General features: G+C 37.4%; 1 long non-coding RNA gene across 2 annotated transcripts in view; it reads right to left on the bottom strand.

The window, feature by feature from the left end:
• LOC108493081 overlaps positions 1–15,303 on the bottom strand; it is a 34,404-nt gene extending 19,101 nt beyond the window's left edge. The window contains exons 1-2 of one of the 2 annotated variants that reach the window (XR_001873326.1): positions 15,254–15,295; positions 2,976–3,059 (exon numbers count right to left, since the gene is read on the bottom strand). This is a non-coding gene — a long non-coding RNA (uncharacterized LOC108493081). Of the gene's footprint in view, positions 1–2,975; positions 3,060–15,253 lie in introns of both variants that reach the window. The other variant, XR_001873327.1, reaches the window with a different exon arrangement.
• Positions 15,304–16,145: the final 842 nt, after the last annotated feature.

Genomic DNA, 16,145 nt, shown 5'->3' with positions numbered 1-16,145 from the left:
CTGTATGAAAAAGTATATAGGCATAAGGGAGCCAAGACTGCTTTCTGACATAAACAAGTTTTCTGTTCTCAAAATATGCATTTCATAAATGATGACTTGGAAGATTACAATTCTGGAAAACATCTGAGTCAATTTTTTGTCAAAACATTGCCTATCTACATATTTATACGTCTTATGAAACAAGGTTGCGTTCTTGTACCAACTCTGTTCACAATCTTTTTCAGCATGATGCTCCAAAGGGCCACAGCAGAGTTCGACAAAGAAAATGGTATCTACATTCAATATTGTACTGATGGAAGCCTTTTCAACCTAAGGCGACTGAAGGCCCACACTAAGACCTTAAACCATTTTATCCGGGAGCTGCTTTACGCTGACTCTGCTGCCCTTGTTGCCCACACAGAAGCAGCTCTGCAGCGTTTAACATCCTGCTTTGCAGATGCTGCTGAGCTCTTTGGGCTGGAAGTCAGCCTGAAGAAGACAGAAGTTTTCTATCAACCAGCACCTCAGGAAGTCTTCCATCATCCCCATATCACCACTGGTGAATCAGAGCTCAAATCAGTCCAGCAGTTTAATTACCTCGGTAGCCTCATCTCCTCGGATGGTAAGATTGATGGAGAGATAGACAACAGGTTAGCAAAGGCATATAGTGCCTTTGGAAAGCTTCATAAAAGAGTTTGGTGAAATAAACACCTGAAGAAAAGTACAAAGATCAGTGTTTACAAAGCCATTGTGCTGTCTACTCTTTTATATGGGTTGGAGTCATGGGTCATTTCCCATCACCACCTGCAACTCCTAGAACGCTTCCATCAGCGCTGTCTCCGTTCAATCCTAAACATCCACTGGTCAGATTATGTGACCAATACATCTGTTCTAGAATGGGCAGCAATGACAAGTATTGAGGCCATGTTGCTGAGAACACAGCTGCATTGTGCAGGACACGTCTCCAGGATGAAGGACCACTGCCTCCCTAAGATCTTGCTCTATGGTGAACTTGCCACCGGCTGCTGCATGAGAGGAGCCCTGAAGAGAAGATACAAGGACTCCCTGAAACAACATCTCAGCCTGGGCCATATTAATCATCATCACTGGTCTACTCTGGCCTCCAATCGGGAGGTCTGGAGACACACTATCTATAGCACTCCTGCTTCTTTTAAGAACACACGCAGGATCACTCTTGAAGAGAAAAGACAATGCACAAAGAACTGTATCTTGTCGACACCACCTAAGGAGTCTTTCTGCTGTGCCTTTTGCAACCAGACTTGTCTATCTCGCATTGGCCTCTTTAGCCACCAGCGTGCTTGTAGCAAGTGTGTGTAGAGTCCTCCTCAAATCTTCGTTTACAAAGCCTAGCCATGATGATGATTTATACATCTAAAATAAATCTGAAGAGTGTGACAGAGAAATCCAAATCACCAGTGTAAGAGTGTCTGGGCCAGAACTTGATGAAAGTAAAAACTGCATCATACCTATTAAAATATTGGTTTAACTTCATATGATAGCTTTAAAAACATTGAGACTGCTCTCTGCCCCAACTTTCTACATGTTATTATGCATCTCATCTATGAGTTCTCTAATAGTATTTTGTATTTCATACAGATAAAAATTCACTTCTTAAATGAAGGAGGGTTACTTGAGCATTGAATCCACCTTTTGAGGAAAAACAGAGGTACTCATCTAACGCAGCTGGGCTAGGGACACAGGGAAGTTCACTCAGGTTTCGACACAGGTTGTAGGGTGAAAAGGAGTGAACCAGTTTATTAAAATGGCTCCCCCTTTTATAGGGGAGCTGGGAGAACTTTCCAGAGTATGGTGAACAAAGGGAGGAATTTTAGGAAGGAGAAACAACGATTGGGTACAGACCATAAAAGGGAGGGATAATAATAGAATATGCATGAGAAGGGAGTGGAACTCTTGTGGGACAAACCATTACAACATGGGGATAGGAACAAACCATTTTTAAAAAACATTAAAACAGCCATAAATTTGTAATTTCTCTCCATTCAACAATCTCAGTTAAACAAGTCCATTATTTCAAATCCATTCCTCTTCTTCCGCGAGTTCTTTCAATGCCACAGCCCAGTGCTGGTAGTCTTTTCCCTCTGGTTCTTCAGAGTCCTGATCTACATCTCCCCCTTTTTTGTTTTCTAAAACCAGGTTTGCTGAAAGACTTTTTAACAAGAGATTACGCACACACGCAATTATGCATGGAATGAAAGTTAAAATGGCCCCAAAAGTAAATAATGAAATCACACCTATAATTATCAACTTATTTATCCAATTAGGGAGAGAGGGAAAATGAAGCCAATAGAATAATCTGTTTAAACCTTTATCTTGAGAAACATGGATATCATGAACCAAGGTTTAAGTTTATTGATACTTTGATGTATGGACTGAGGGTGGTCTGAAAAATTCATGCAGCACATGCCCTCCAACTCCTGACACCCGTGTCCGTTTGCCAGGAGTAAAAAGTTGATGGTAGTCTTTTCCCTCTGGTTCTTCAGAGTCCTCATCCACAGTCATCTGTCTCATCTAGAACCTGAAAACTCAAAACCATTGAAAACCTCATTCAGTTTCGTTTCAGGTGATCTGTGTGCTTGTCAGCATTTCAAGGTCTCAGCTACAGGCTGCTGAGGTCTGGTTTGAGGAGTTATTACAGAGCATATCCTACTGTGCAAAAGATGCAAAATATTTTCTGGTATGTCTTCAGTGTTGGTTCATATCCTGAAATCAACAAGTGAGGGATTTGAAGCAGGGTTGTGTTTTTTCACTTATACAGTGAAGTGCTTTAGAGGACACAGAACCACTGCTACTATCTCCATCTTATTTTTTTCTGAAGTTGGGAATTACAGAGAATATTCATCACCTGTGGGTGAAAGGAAAGATGACTAGTTCCCTACAGCTGAGGGCTAATGGAGCTGGTATCTAGGTCTGTCTGTAAGAAATAAGGACTCCAGTGTTGACACAGAACTGGTTACCTTAGGCAGCTGCATGCCAGGTTAGTGGCTGCTGTGAACGTTGTTGGTACATATCAATAAATTGCTGTGTCCTTCAAGAGGAACCTGAAAATGTAATTCGGACTTCTGTTAGATGACAGGAGAAACTTGAAGGCAGTATAAGGCTCACTGTTGTAATGTCAAAGTTCTGTTGCAGAGTGGGCTCTTGTGCAACAACAGAATTACCCAAGGATTCCCTAAGTATTCTCATAAACACTGCTTTATGCAAAATGGAAATGTTTTCAGAGTTTAATCCTGGGATACACGTGTAGGACAACCCTATATATACAGTACATGCAGGTATGAACCTCGAAGGTGCTCTGTTACAGCCAACACCCACAGAAAATAATGTTGTTCTTTTGCATCTCTGCCTTTGTTTTAAATTTATTTAAAGTTCATTCCATATATTTAATTGTAGTGATGATAATTTAAAAGACTTTGTTAAAGGTGGATGGATAGTTCAGCTAAACCATGCCTTTTTCTTATGTCCAACTGGAATTGTATTAAGCCTAAGCAGAGACTGAAATTTCTAATTTCATGGAGGTACACGAAAATTAAAAAGAAATCCTACCTTTTTTCCACTTTGGGAGCCTGTCCACCTGCGTGTATGGAGAGCACTCTTGGCTAGCCCAACTGACAGTATCAGGCTATGAAATGCTTCTACAGAGGGACTGATGAAGTAAAATCCAAGGTCTTCAATTCACAGCTCTGCATTGGCCAAAATATCTATCATCTTGGAAAAGTACATTCTCTCCATGTCAAAGAGTGGCAAAGTTGATACTCACACTGGCAGAAACGTTTTTGGAATGCCTTCAAGAGTTTCTGTTAACAGCATGGCCCAGGGTTTGTAATGTAGAGCATGGCTAAAATTTGGAAGAGAATTCTTCGCATTATACATTCTGTGGTTCATACACTGTTAGAATCATCTATGAGCTTTTAAGACAGTGTGAAGAGGAGTGAAAACATCTTCTTTACGCCTTCTAGGAAACATTGAGTTATGGGTTTATCTGCTCAGTTCTGAGTAAACATTAGTTTACTTTGCATAAGTCTCAGATTAGAAAGATGTATTTGAATTTGGGCTGACAAGAGAAGAACATCAAGGGCAATTAACTGCTCTCATTTTTATCCAAGTAGGAACACTACAAGTTTAGAGATTGCGTTGAAAGGTGGAACCTCAGGTCAAACAAATGTTTTGCACATAATTCTAATGAATAAGTACTTCTGGGAAAGGGAGAAGAAAGAGAACTGGCTGTATTTTCTCCTCCATGCTACTAGATTGTATCTTATTAGCCAGGTGTATTTCACTGGAGAGAATCATTGCTTGCAGTTGAGAAGAATTTTTTTTACACATCTATAATAAAATGACTTTTAATTGTACCTTTCTTCAAAAACAGGCCAACAGCAATGAAAAAAAAAATCAGAAAAGCACTTAATAGTCACACTGCATACTTTTACATTTTACTTAACTGCTTGTGTTCCATCAGGATCATCTAGACCAAGACCTGGACCCTGATGTTGTAACACATCACGACAAGAAAAATCCAAGACAGGGAAATATTCAGAACAGAATTGATTGCTCAGAATTAAAAAGGGGCAAGCTAAAAAGAGGTTCAGAAGGTAGATTTAAAATAAGATAAGGCATTGCAAGAAGAAAGTAAAGAGAAATTGAATGTTACGTTTGTGCCAGATTTGTTCTATTATTAATCAACATTCTGGTTCTCTAAGACTTAACCAAATCTTGCCATCTGTTCATCATCAGTCATGGAAGCCATTAAAAGCAGAATAACGTAGGTGTTTGCACTTAACTTGACAAGAAATGGAGAAGACCCTTAACATTCTTCATTATCATGTAGAAAAATGGAAATGGAAAGTTGGAAAATTGAAGGTTGGAAAATTGAACAGACAAGAAGAAAAGAAAACTGAATTAAGGGGAAGCTATGGGTACATTTGTGCATTACATAGACACTGCAGCTCTGTTGAGGGGTAGTTGAACAAACACACCACCCCCACCGACCCACTCCCCTTATTTAGCTTTTTCTTTCTTTGTTTGTTTTACCAAAAGGTAAAAAAAAAAGAATTTTTTGCCAATGGTTCATTTCACAGAATATAGATCTAGTAGGAAGAAGTAAAATGTTAAAACCATTAAGTGATTAATGAAGTGTCAGCATAGGCAGGATGAAGACAAGGATGAATTCTGGCAATGCTCCAGAGAAAGAAAAAACTGTCACATGTTGCGAGAGACATAACCATTGGCATATGAGGGAAAATAGGTCTAGTTCAGGAAAAAATTAAGTGCTCAAACATGTTGATTTGTTTTTCTTGTGAGATCACAGAGATGCTCCTTCAAGCTGACTTATCTGTATTAAGATAAAAACCTGGCACTTTTCTTCCTTCTAAATGGTTTGAGTTAAAAGCAAAAGATTTGTGCTCTATTGTTTCTTCTGCACCCAACCCTTAACCTTGCCTTCTCCCCGAGTTCCACAACTGTAATTCTGCTGTGAAATTTGGATATTGAGAGAGAGAGAGATGGAAGAAAACGCTAATATCCTTTTCTTTGTTCACTTTGTTCTTTACTTCTTAAATTTAGATTTTAGGATTAATTTTTTTATTATTTGTCTTGTATAGTAAAAACTAAAAGAAGTATGATATCTTCTAATGTTTTCATGATTAGAAAGCAACTTGAATGAGAACTATTGTTGTAGCTGCCTTCTGATCATATGTGAACATACCAAGGAAATCATAGGCAGAATGAAATTCTGACATGAATTTTGGTCTCACTCCAAATGGTATGTTACCTCATTTCAGTGATGAAATTCGGTATGCTAGTTTCTATGCTGATAATAGATGAATCTGCAGAGGGTGGTATGTTTCACAGCAGCATTATGTCTTGGGTTTCGTCTGGGGAACAGCAGAGTAATGGCAGTGAACTTTCTAAGCTTTTTGAACATTGGCTGTATGAGTTTTTCTAGTGAAAATTACTAGAATAGTAGCATTAAGTGGCTAAAATTCTGCAAAATGGATATATTAAAAAAATAAACAGATAAAACAAATCACTTATTGTTCAAAAGGGTTTAGATCCTTTAATTTGCACGGCTCAATTCTACACTATTGCCTCTTAATGCAATAAAAAATATTATACACATTTTGCTTAGTAACTGAATTTACTTAATATATTGTAGGGGAGTATATTCAATGCAACTAAACCCACAATGAAACAAGTACATTTTACTTGCAGAAGTGAGAAAATTCTATTTTGTAGGGTACATTATTTTTCAGCCAAGAGATTACTGTTTAGGAAAGTCTTTCAAAATGCTCACAAAATTGTCTGAAATTGTGAGGATAGTAAATAATTAATTTCAATTTTTATATTTTTTCTCCCATCGGGGAAAACTAGCTTCGAGAATATCTTATCCCACTCTTTCCTCTTGTAATATGAGAATGCTCCCTGTCACATGGTTAGAAGAGTTCCTGCAAGATCTTTGAAACATCTTTTAAAGAGACCAGTGAAGATTTCCCACATTTCTCGTAGCCCATTGCAAAATTTAGGCCTTTATCTTGCTGTGTCTCAGCTTGCTGATGATTACATTAACAGTAACGACTTTCTGAACAATGGGGAGGATTAATGTTTGTAAAATGCCCTGAGATTCTTATTACAGATTCAGTTGCAAAGGCAACATATTATTCCCTCCTTTTTAAGGATTAAGATATGCATTAGTGGTCCATAAGTAATGCCAAAGAACTCTGGATTCCTTGAGAACAGAACCTCAAATTCTATAATTTATAGCTGTAAATATATTTATAGCTTTTATCATTGTACAAGTCCTCAAAGTAAGTTGAAACTGCCTTTCTACATCGAATCTGAAGACTTCTTCAGAACAGAGAACCTGAAATGGACAACCCTGCTGATTCGTAACCTCTTTATTCCTCTTCTCTGGCCTTTCTCAAGCAATATAATGTTTTTGTTTCTTACACTATTATCAGATACATGATTCTTCTTGCATTAATATCATGCATGCAAGGTGTGATATCAACTCTCTAGATTCTGTGCTTCATGGAACTGAAACTTCAAATATTATCTGATTCAAACATTATGGAAATCTATATGACGATGCAATATTTTATGTTTATGGTTTGCAAATTCTTTTGACATGCTGTATTCTCAGCTTGAGTAAATCAGTGTACGTTGACATTATTACCATTATTCTTAATGACTCTTGATGAGGTCATTGATCTAAATGAATCGGTGTTTAGTAACCTCTAAAGTCTAGCACAAGAGTTTTGCAGAAGCAGACAGTAAACTGGAAAGGTGCAGTTTCCCATAAGGCTTAGGTTACTGGTAGTATAATAGTGACCATATTCCTTTTTCTGTAGAGAGGTCTGTTGTTTAACCTTTACAGAAATTATCAACTTTAGACTGAAGTAGAAGCATTTGTGTTCATCTGAGCAAAGTGTGAGTTAACAGAAAAGGACCTAACTAGCCAGCTCCTCCCTGCTGACAGAGAACTATCATTCACTCTGGTAGGTTATTCCTGTGGCTTGAGTTTTCTCTTGATTTTTCTTAACTACTTGTGGTGGGTTGACCTTGACTGGACACCAGGTGCTAAACCCAGCCACTCTGTCACTCCCCTTCACAGCCAGACTGGGGAGAGAGTAAGATGGAAAACAACTTGTGGGTACAGATAAGGCAGTTTATTAAAGCAGAAGCAAAGTGGAAGCTTGTGCGCACAAAAGCAAAGCAAAACAAAAGATAACACAGTTCATTCTCTACTTCCTGTGAGCAGCGATGGTCAGCCACTTCTTAGCAGCAGGGCTTCAGCATGTGCAACAGTTGCTCAGCAGGCAGCCACTGGACACAATGAATGCCTGTCTTCCTGCTCCTTGCCTTTGCTTTTATATCTGAGCTGACATCACATGGTATGGAATATCCCTTTTTGTTAATTTGGGTTAGCTGGCGCACTTGGGTCCCCTCCTAGAATCTTGCCCTTGATTGAGGAGAGAATGTTACAGTGCTGATATTGTGTCTGCCCTGCTCAGCAGTAGCCAAAACACCGGTGTGTTATCAACACCCATCTAGCTACCAATGCAAAGCACAGCACTTTGTGGCTTACTATGGGAAATGAACTCCATCTCAGCCAGACCCAATACACTACTATAAACTGTAGTGCCCTGGTAACGTTCTTAATACTAAGCTCTGTATGAAACATCTTTTGTTTGAGAAATATGTTCTTGGTAATGGTTTCCAAATGAGCAGCAGTTTTCCAGGTTTAACCATCTGTAAAGTGCATTTTCTCTAGTCTTTTGGCATGTTTTAGAAAAGGTACAGAAAGCACCCTCCCTCTGTTTGACCACATAAGAACAAACTGAAGTGTAACTAAGTAGTGAAACACAGTCCAGAAGTCCCTCTGCAGAGGTAAGAGATTACAGAGGAAGAGTCACTTCCAGTATGATCCAGGAAAAGTTTCATAGACTTATAGAATAGTTTGGTTTGGAATTGACTTTTTCAGGTCATGTAGTTCTCCTTCAACTAGAAAAGGTTGTTCAGATTCCCAGTGATGAGACTCATTGCCACTGGGAATGATCCCAGTGATGGGATATCTACCACGTCTCAAGGCAACCTGTGCCAGTGTTTCACCACTCTCTACATAAAATATTTCTTCCTTATATCTAGTCAGAATCTACCCTCTTTCAGTGTAAAGCCATCACCACCTGTTCTACCACAACAGACCCTGATAAAACCTATAGACTCCATTTCAGTACTGAATGAGCACGGTGACATCTTCCCAAAACCTTCTCTTCTCCAGGCTGAACAACTCCAACTCTTTCAGCCTTTTCTCATAGGAAAGGTGTTTCATCCCTCTAATCCTATATGTTTCATGCCTTTAAAGAATAGCAAGGCTTCTTTTCACCATCACTAGACTCACTCTGTATACTTGCAGCCTCTTTGAGAGCTTTCTGTGCTACAGTTCAGCCCCACATTCACTCTGCAACAAGATGTACTTACCTAGATTAAATAAATACTGATTAGCATCTTCTCCATCATTTTTCCCCATCTTCCGCAAATGCTTTTATGTCAATTTCTGCAAGTCAGAAGCACCTGGATTTACCACTGGAAATAACACTCCTAGGTGGCAAGTGATACTTGGTTGATTGATACAACTTCATATAGAAGTAATCTGGCAAAATAGGACAGAGTTTTCCTTGTTTCTCAATAAATTAAAAATCAACTTTGAAAGTTGAGACTCGTGATCAGTGAGGACATTCTTGTCTAGTATTGATCACAGTAAAAATGTGACAATATGATGAAACATTATTTTCTCAATAGACAGCAATGGTGCTGAACAGCAATAGATTGCTAAGAAGATGGTATTTTGTATATGCCTGCAATAGCTACATTTTCAAAAATAGTTACAATTTGCAATTACAGCATCAAAATCATGTAAAATGGTGTAAGATTTATATTTGTGCCACAGAGCTTCAATACAATTTTCAGAAGCACTTAGGAGCTAAAAGCTTCTGGAATTTCTGTGTGATTTACATCATTTATTGTTCTTGGAAATTTCGCTGTGCATCTGTGTTTCAGATAGGACAATAAAGAACAATGTGGTACATACAGGGAAAAGGTGGAGCTGTGAGGATGAAGCATTAAGCAATTAAATGTTCATTAAATGTGTTGGTAGGTATCTCAGAAAAGTGAAATAAAACTTTCTCAATGAAAATGTAAATAAGCATCACATATTTGTAAATAGTATTGAAAATGCAATTTATAAATATTTCCTCTGTCATAACTCTCCACCCTTTAATCCATTTTTCTAACCTTTAATCACGTGTCAATTGCCATGGAGTGCTTCAGATAAAATACCAGTAATGCAGGTCATAAATGAATAAGTCAGTACGGTATCAGTATATAAGAAACTTGCATAGTAAAAGCATTGGATCATCAGTATATCTTCAGCCAAACAATTATATGTAGGTGTTTATCTAATGATGGCCCCTCAGAAGGAGAAAACTACACGATTTGATCTACTGTCAGGATACTATTCCCTAGGTCCTTCTAAGAAATCCACATGCTTTATGCATGTTAGTTAATCAACTTATATGCTCTCTCAGAGGTGATGACAGTTAAAATTGTTATCAGGACAGAACCAAAATGAACAGTCCAGCTGTATCACATGGACAATTCCATAGGCTTTGTTCCAGCCTATAAAGAGATGTCCCCCAAGGAAGGCCAGTAAGGGCACAAGTCCTTGTCTAGAAAGTATATTTTTCTTCAGAAATTTAGAGTCTGCATTACCTAGAAGACTGGTTGTATGTATGAAATTAATGCTTGTTTATGCTCTGATTAGTGGCAGTCTTGTCTGCACAGTGGGGAAGGTTGTTTTTTTTAGCTCGGAAAAGAGATTAATTCACAGATGTTAATGAAGTGCTCAATTCTGACAGTGCTGGTGAGGACAGAGACAGGTTGCGAAGCAGAGTGGGCTGTCAGTGTGCCGATGGAGCACACCTGCGAGGGCCTCTTCGTAATTAACAGCAGTGTCTGAAGGGCTTGTGCAGTGATGCCGTGCCTGCTTCTTCACCCTAAAGTCTCAGGGATCATGGATTACCTAGAGCTGCCCTTCTTGAGCACAGGTCTTGAAGATTGTGGCTGAGGAAGCTAGCCTGCCCTGTCCCTACAGTTCAGTGGTTCTTCCTGGGGAGAAAGGAGTTAGCTTGATCTGCATAGAATTGAAGTTTAATACAAATATTATGAGTTAAAGAGATTTGGTTTCATAATTGCCTTGTTAGGAAGCATTTTACCTGGAGAAGAATGCACTTAAAAAAATAACCAAAATCAATGCATGTCCAACATTGTTTTGGGTTTCTTCTCTGTCAAAAACCCTGGGAATAATTCCAATGGGAGATTTAAAGACTCACTGTAAAACAACAACAACTAAAAAAAAACCCCACAACTCCCCTCCATAATACTACAACCCTCAAATCCTGAAGCTCTTGACTTACTATAATATCAAGATTCGCATAAAGTAGTTTGGCTGTGATCGAAACTAAATTCCCTCTCTTGCTTCCTAGTGTTCAGTTCTCTCTTATCTTCATGATAAAGCGGGATGGGGGTAGATTTTGTAAACAAGAGAAAATAGTGAACACAACCTTCTCTGGTTTTATTTTGTATAATTCTGGTTTTGTTTCTTTGCTTGTGGCATCAGTTCATACTCTTGGCCTGGTGTCCGAAACTGTAGCCAGATGTAGCACGGACTCTTTACTTTAAACTGGCATATGGTGTCATCTCATGAAGATGCTGCTTCTGGTTATGATAATTTTAGCCAAAGTGTTAATTTAAAGGCCTCTGAAGAATAGCAAAACACTTCCGTGGTGTAAGAATGATAGCAAAAATCACATCTACATACTCATCAGATGAATATGGAAATATTTACAAAATCCAAATGCTTACATGTTACTTGGATAAAGAGTTGAAATGTGACACAAAATATGGAAAAAGAAAAGATTTGCCTAATAATTATTACAAACAATCCACAGTATTTATTCAGATTTCAAATTCCCTGATTCCTTATATTTACGGCAAAAGTGTCCAGCAAGCATAAGAAGGGTCAGCTTGGAGCGCTCTTGAGCCAAATACTAGTAACAAAAGCTGGAAGCTGGATGTAAACTACATTTTCTGTCTTTGAAAATTACGTTCACAGATGACTATGATCTTTCATTCTGCAGACATATGTTTACTGATCAATGTGAGTGTGCAGTTCTAACATTCATTATAAGTTTCTTCCGAAGTCAGCATTTCAATGTTTTCAGTTTTCCAGCTTTGGAAAGGTAATGTCTACACCGGGAAAATGAATAATGTTAGGAAGAAGATACCATTGTATACCATTTTCTCATCTATGGAATATAAAGAATCTAGTCGCACAGAAGGCCTGTGAACTATGAATGAAGTGTGATATGGGACCTGATTAGGACTGAAAATTATTCCTCTATTATAGTCCCTCTGCTGAAGTTGGTATTTCCTTCAATCCAAATGTGGCTAATAGTTTTTCTACATAGGTAGTGACTCAAACTAGAGGACTAGGCATTTAGAAAACATAAAGCTATTCTTATCAGATCAGAGCTATGTGAAAGAGAATTTAATATTTGTAATGTTTGTATAGAGATTTATCTCAGAGCCACTACTTTCATTTATATTATTTCCCAGTCTAATCTAATATTTGCTTGGGATCTTCCTTATGTTCAATATTTTTTAGAACTGTAATAAATAATCCAATTCAATTTAGAAAATAATAATGTTTTCCTCCAAATTCTAATAATCCTTTGATATAATCTGTACCAGTTATAGTAACATGTAGTAATTTCCTTCCCTTTCAATTTATTTCCCAGGTCTTTTTTCTTTTCGATTCTTTTTTCTTTCCTTTTTTCCTTTATTTTTTTTTTTTTTGTTCAAAATGTTTGTAATGGGTTGGCAGGTCTTATTTGAATTCATGGTTTCAAAATATAATTTTCAATTTCTTCCTTTAATGTACTACATATTACTCCTGAACAATTATGCATAATCAATAATGGATATTAAGTGCTGCCCAGCACAAACTTTTCATTCATACATTTAAAGATATTCATAATACATGTTTTGGCTGTTTCTTCTCTTCAGTTGTCTTATGCAGTGCATACAAAAAAGAGCTGCATGGATTCCTCATCCTTTTCAGGTACTACAGGCAGAAGTTGTACAATTTTTATTAACACGTGAATTATAGCAGATCTCCAATGAAATGGACTTGTTTCATCCTTTACTGTCTTTTTGCAAGACTAATATGAGTACATGGTAGTCCTCTGAAAACTCCATAGTTCTTCTTACTGTTGTAATGGTTACTTTCTTTCCTAGATACTTTGAAACTCCTGGAGTTCAAGTCTAAAGAAGTTGGTCCAGCCAAACTCTTGGGGTTTTTTTCAGGTTTCATTTACTTTTCATACAAGCTAAACCCCTTCATTTTTCAGTATAATTTACCAGATTCATAATGAGTAAGTACTGATGTCTATAAATAGCTTGGTATTTTTACAAGCTGTTGTTTAATGGCCTCAGGTTTGTGCAGAGAAATGAAGGGAAAGAAGCTGTGGTAGTTACGTGAAGGTTCATGAAGCGTGCTGTTCTAGCCATGCTTTTGTCTGGGGCAATGGTTAACCTCCCAAACCAGTTAGACATGGGCTGGGTGAGAAGTGTCTTCTTAGACCTGTGCATTGAGGAGAGAGATTTATCCATGGCACAGTGTCAGTATGGTTGGTAATAGCTAGAGCTTTCTCAGACATAGATCTTATTATGTTCCATCTTCAGATAAGCTATTAAATTACTTAACCCTGTGGGGAATGTCACTTAAATGTTTTTCCCTGCTAGGCAGGCTGTATTCTAGTAGTGATGGCAGCTCTTTTATAGGCATCTGTTATGGTTATTTTAGCTATAAATAAACTTCCCTCTCTATGTGTTCAGCTTTCCAAAACTCACTTGTAACACTCTTCAGAATGCATGTTTGCTTCTCAGTTGGCTCTGGACCTTGGCTGATGTGGTGGTTTGAAAACCATGACAGATGACTTTCTACTTTGCATACCAAGAATGCCAAGCCACATGATCCTAATTTAGCAGGTCTTCCAGAGGTGTTCTCCATTGTGCATTATTTACGCTATCCTTCTCTCTCTGCTGTGGTACAGGTATCTAACTAGCTTTTGACACTACATCCACAATTTAGGGATTTGTTTCAGGGGTATGTGGTGCTTGAAAATTTTAACCCAGTTTCTCCAATTTAAATCTTCTGCTTCTGTTGAATGAATTATCACTTCTGTAACATATTCCCTTATCAGCATAGTGTAAGTGTCAGGTAAACATTGAGACAGTTTTAATTAGAGTTGAAGGGAACTTTTTTCACTGTAGTAAGTATTTTAAGTACTGTGGATGCTTGTAATTTTAAAGGGAAATAAAAAAAAAAAAGGAAAAGTTTCGGCATAAATTGTAAACCAACACAATACTACAGGTGTGTGTGTACCTAACATTCTATGTGCAGACTGGATCTGATCTCTTCTGATATATTTTTTTTGACTAGTTAACATGTTTGGAGGACAGATAATTCTCTAGAAAAAAAAAGGTTTTACTGTGGGATAGATTTTACAAGGAGTAAGCTCAACAAAAGTACTTCCCAGCATAGTGACTCACAGATTAACTTCTTGGCATAATCTTATCCTACAAAGTCAAACGACAGTTTGCTTTCCTAAACCAAAGTAAATTTTACTTAATATTTCTTTTTGCTGTTGGGAAATAATAAGGAAGTCAGTGATCTGCTCTACTGAAAAGTTCTTATTCTATGTTTCTGGAGGTTTATGTTCCTCTGCTAGTAGACAGTAAAATGTTTACTGTGCTAAGGATGCTATTGTCAGTGAACCATTGTAGTATTATTACTATTACATCATTATTAAATATGGTTTACAATAACAATTATATAGCAATATGAGAAAGGACATCTGTTATAGTGTCATAGGAATGTATCCATTTAAACCATGTACCTAGGCATTAAGCTAGAGAATGTTTGATTGTTATCCTCAAATATGAAGTATTCTTATGTCATTCCTCATAGAAAAAATAGAACATTCAGGATGTGATTGTGGACACCTGGATAGCTAATTCCAATGAGATTAGAGTTGTGATTAATTTTGTACACTATGGAAATATATATATAGGGCATGGTGGTCTCCAAACTGCCCAAAGTTTAAAACTTGTATCCAAATAGTTCCTCTCTCTCCATGATAATGACTAATCATAACATACTCTTTGCTTCTTGTTCATGGTGCATTAGTGATGCATTCATATGTGCATCAATCTTAACTTACAAAATAGAATATAATAGTCTAATTTTTCAAAGCACCTAAAACTCTCTGGCCTGTAGATTTTGAATGCAACTTCAGACTCAGAGTGCTTGCTGCTCACTCTAAGAGCATGATTGCAGCACTCAAACAGTATCACAGCAGAAATCTCTGAGCTAACAAAACTCTGAGTGATCCAGGTTGGTGAGGAACACACACTTACTCAGGTCTGGAACCAACACGGTGTATTTACGTTGCCTTATGACTAAGCAATAATTAAAAAACAAACAAAGAAAAGAAACAAAAACCCTCCACGCAAACAAACCAACCACAAAAAAAAGCCCCACAAAACCAAAACAAAAACACCCAAACAAACAAAGAACCAACCAAACAACTCCTCCTGAAAACACAACAAAACCTACCCGAAAAGCCATCATGTCAGAAGTCTCTAGCTGATACATACTTACCAGCCTGTGAGTTAAACATTAAACATTTGTAAACATTTCCAGAACTGAGTTTGTGCTTCCAGGAGAGTATTTGCAGAATTAATCTAAAAAATATAAATGCATTTTTATGCATTTATATGAAGAGTTATGAAGAATTTTTTTAAAACTCATTAATTTGATCATGTTTGTATTTGATAACGCTAATGAAAAGATGTATGAGAAAAATGCCTCAAGAATTTATCTTTCTTTTCCCAGAAACATTCAAATTATGATTCATACTCTATGAGGCAAACTAAACAGGCCCACTTTTTTAATACTCCTCAGTTTGTTTGTGCTGCAATAATGACCTACAAGTACTATAGTGGTTGTTTGGGCCTACCCATGTGAATATTTTCTTTAGAGGAACTTTGCTACCACATCACAATAACATCAGTGTTGTTGCTTTCCTTTTCTTTACTTCCGCCCTCAATTCAAAATATAATTCCTAATTCTAACAAAAATATATGCCACTGTAGATATTGTTAATGTACTACTGTAGATGTGCACACACAGCAAAAAAGTGTTTGCATGTTCATCGTCTCTGGCATATTTAGAGAAGATTGCAAGTTCACATATACCACTTCTCATAATCAGGGAAGAAACATATCTAGACATGAGTACAAGATGCTGGAGAATATCTGATCAAAGGTAGCTTCTATGTTTCTCAGAATAGCAACATTTATTGTGCAAAGACAGTCTTAGTGTACTGTTGCCCTAAACAGTTGTAGATTTTTTTCACTGTAGCTCTTGTAGACCAGACCAGGTGGTACAAATCTCAGTAAGTAATATGGAATCCTGCACATGGCTTAGATCTCTCATGTCAGCCTAC

The sequence above is a fragment of the Lepidothrix coronata genome, unplaced genomic scaffold (genome assembly GCF_001604755.1).
Source record: "Lepidothrix coronata isolate B3197 unplaced genomic scaffold, Lepidothrix_coronata-1.0 Scaffold14, whole genome shotgun sequence".
In the NCBI taxonomy this organism is placed as follows: domain Eukaryota; kingdom Metazoa; phylum Chordata; class Aves; order Passeriformes; family Pipridae; genus Lepidothrix; species Lepidothrix coronata.
Note: the sequence above shows the minus strand (reverse complement) of the source record. Positions and strands in the feature narration are given on the sequence as shown.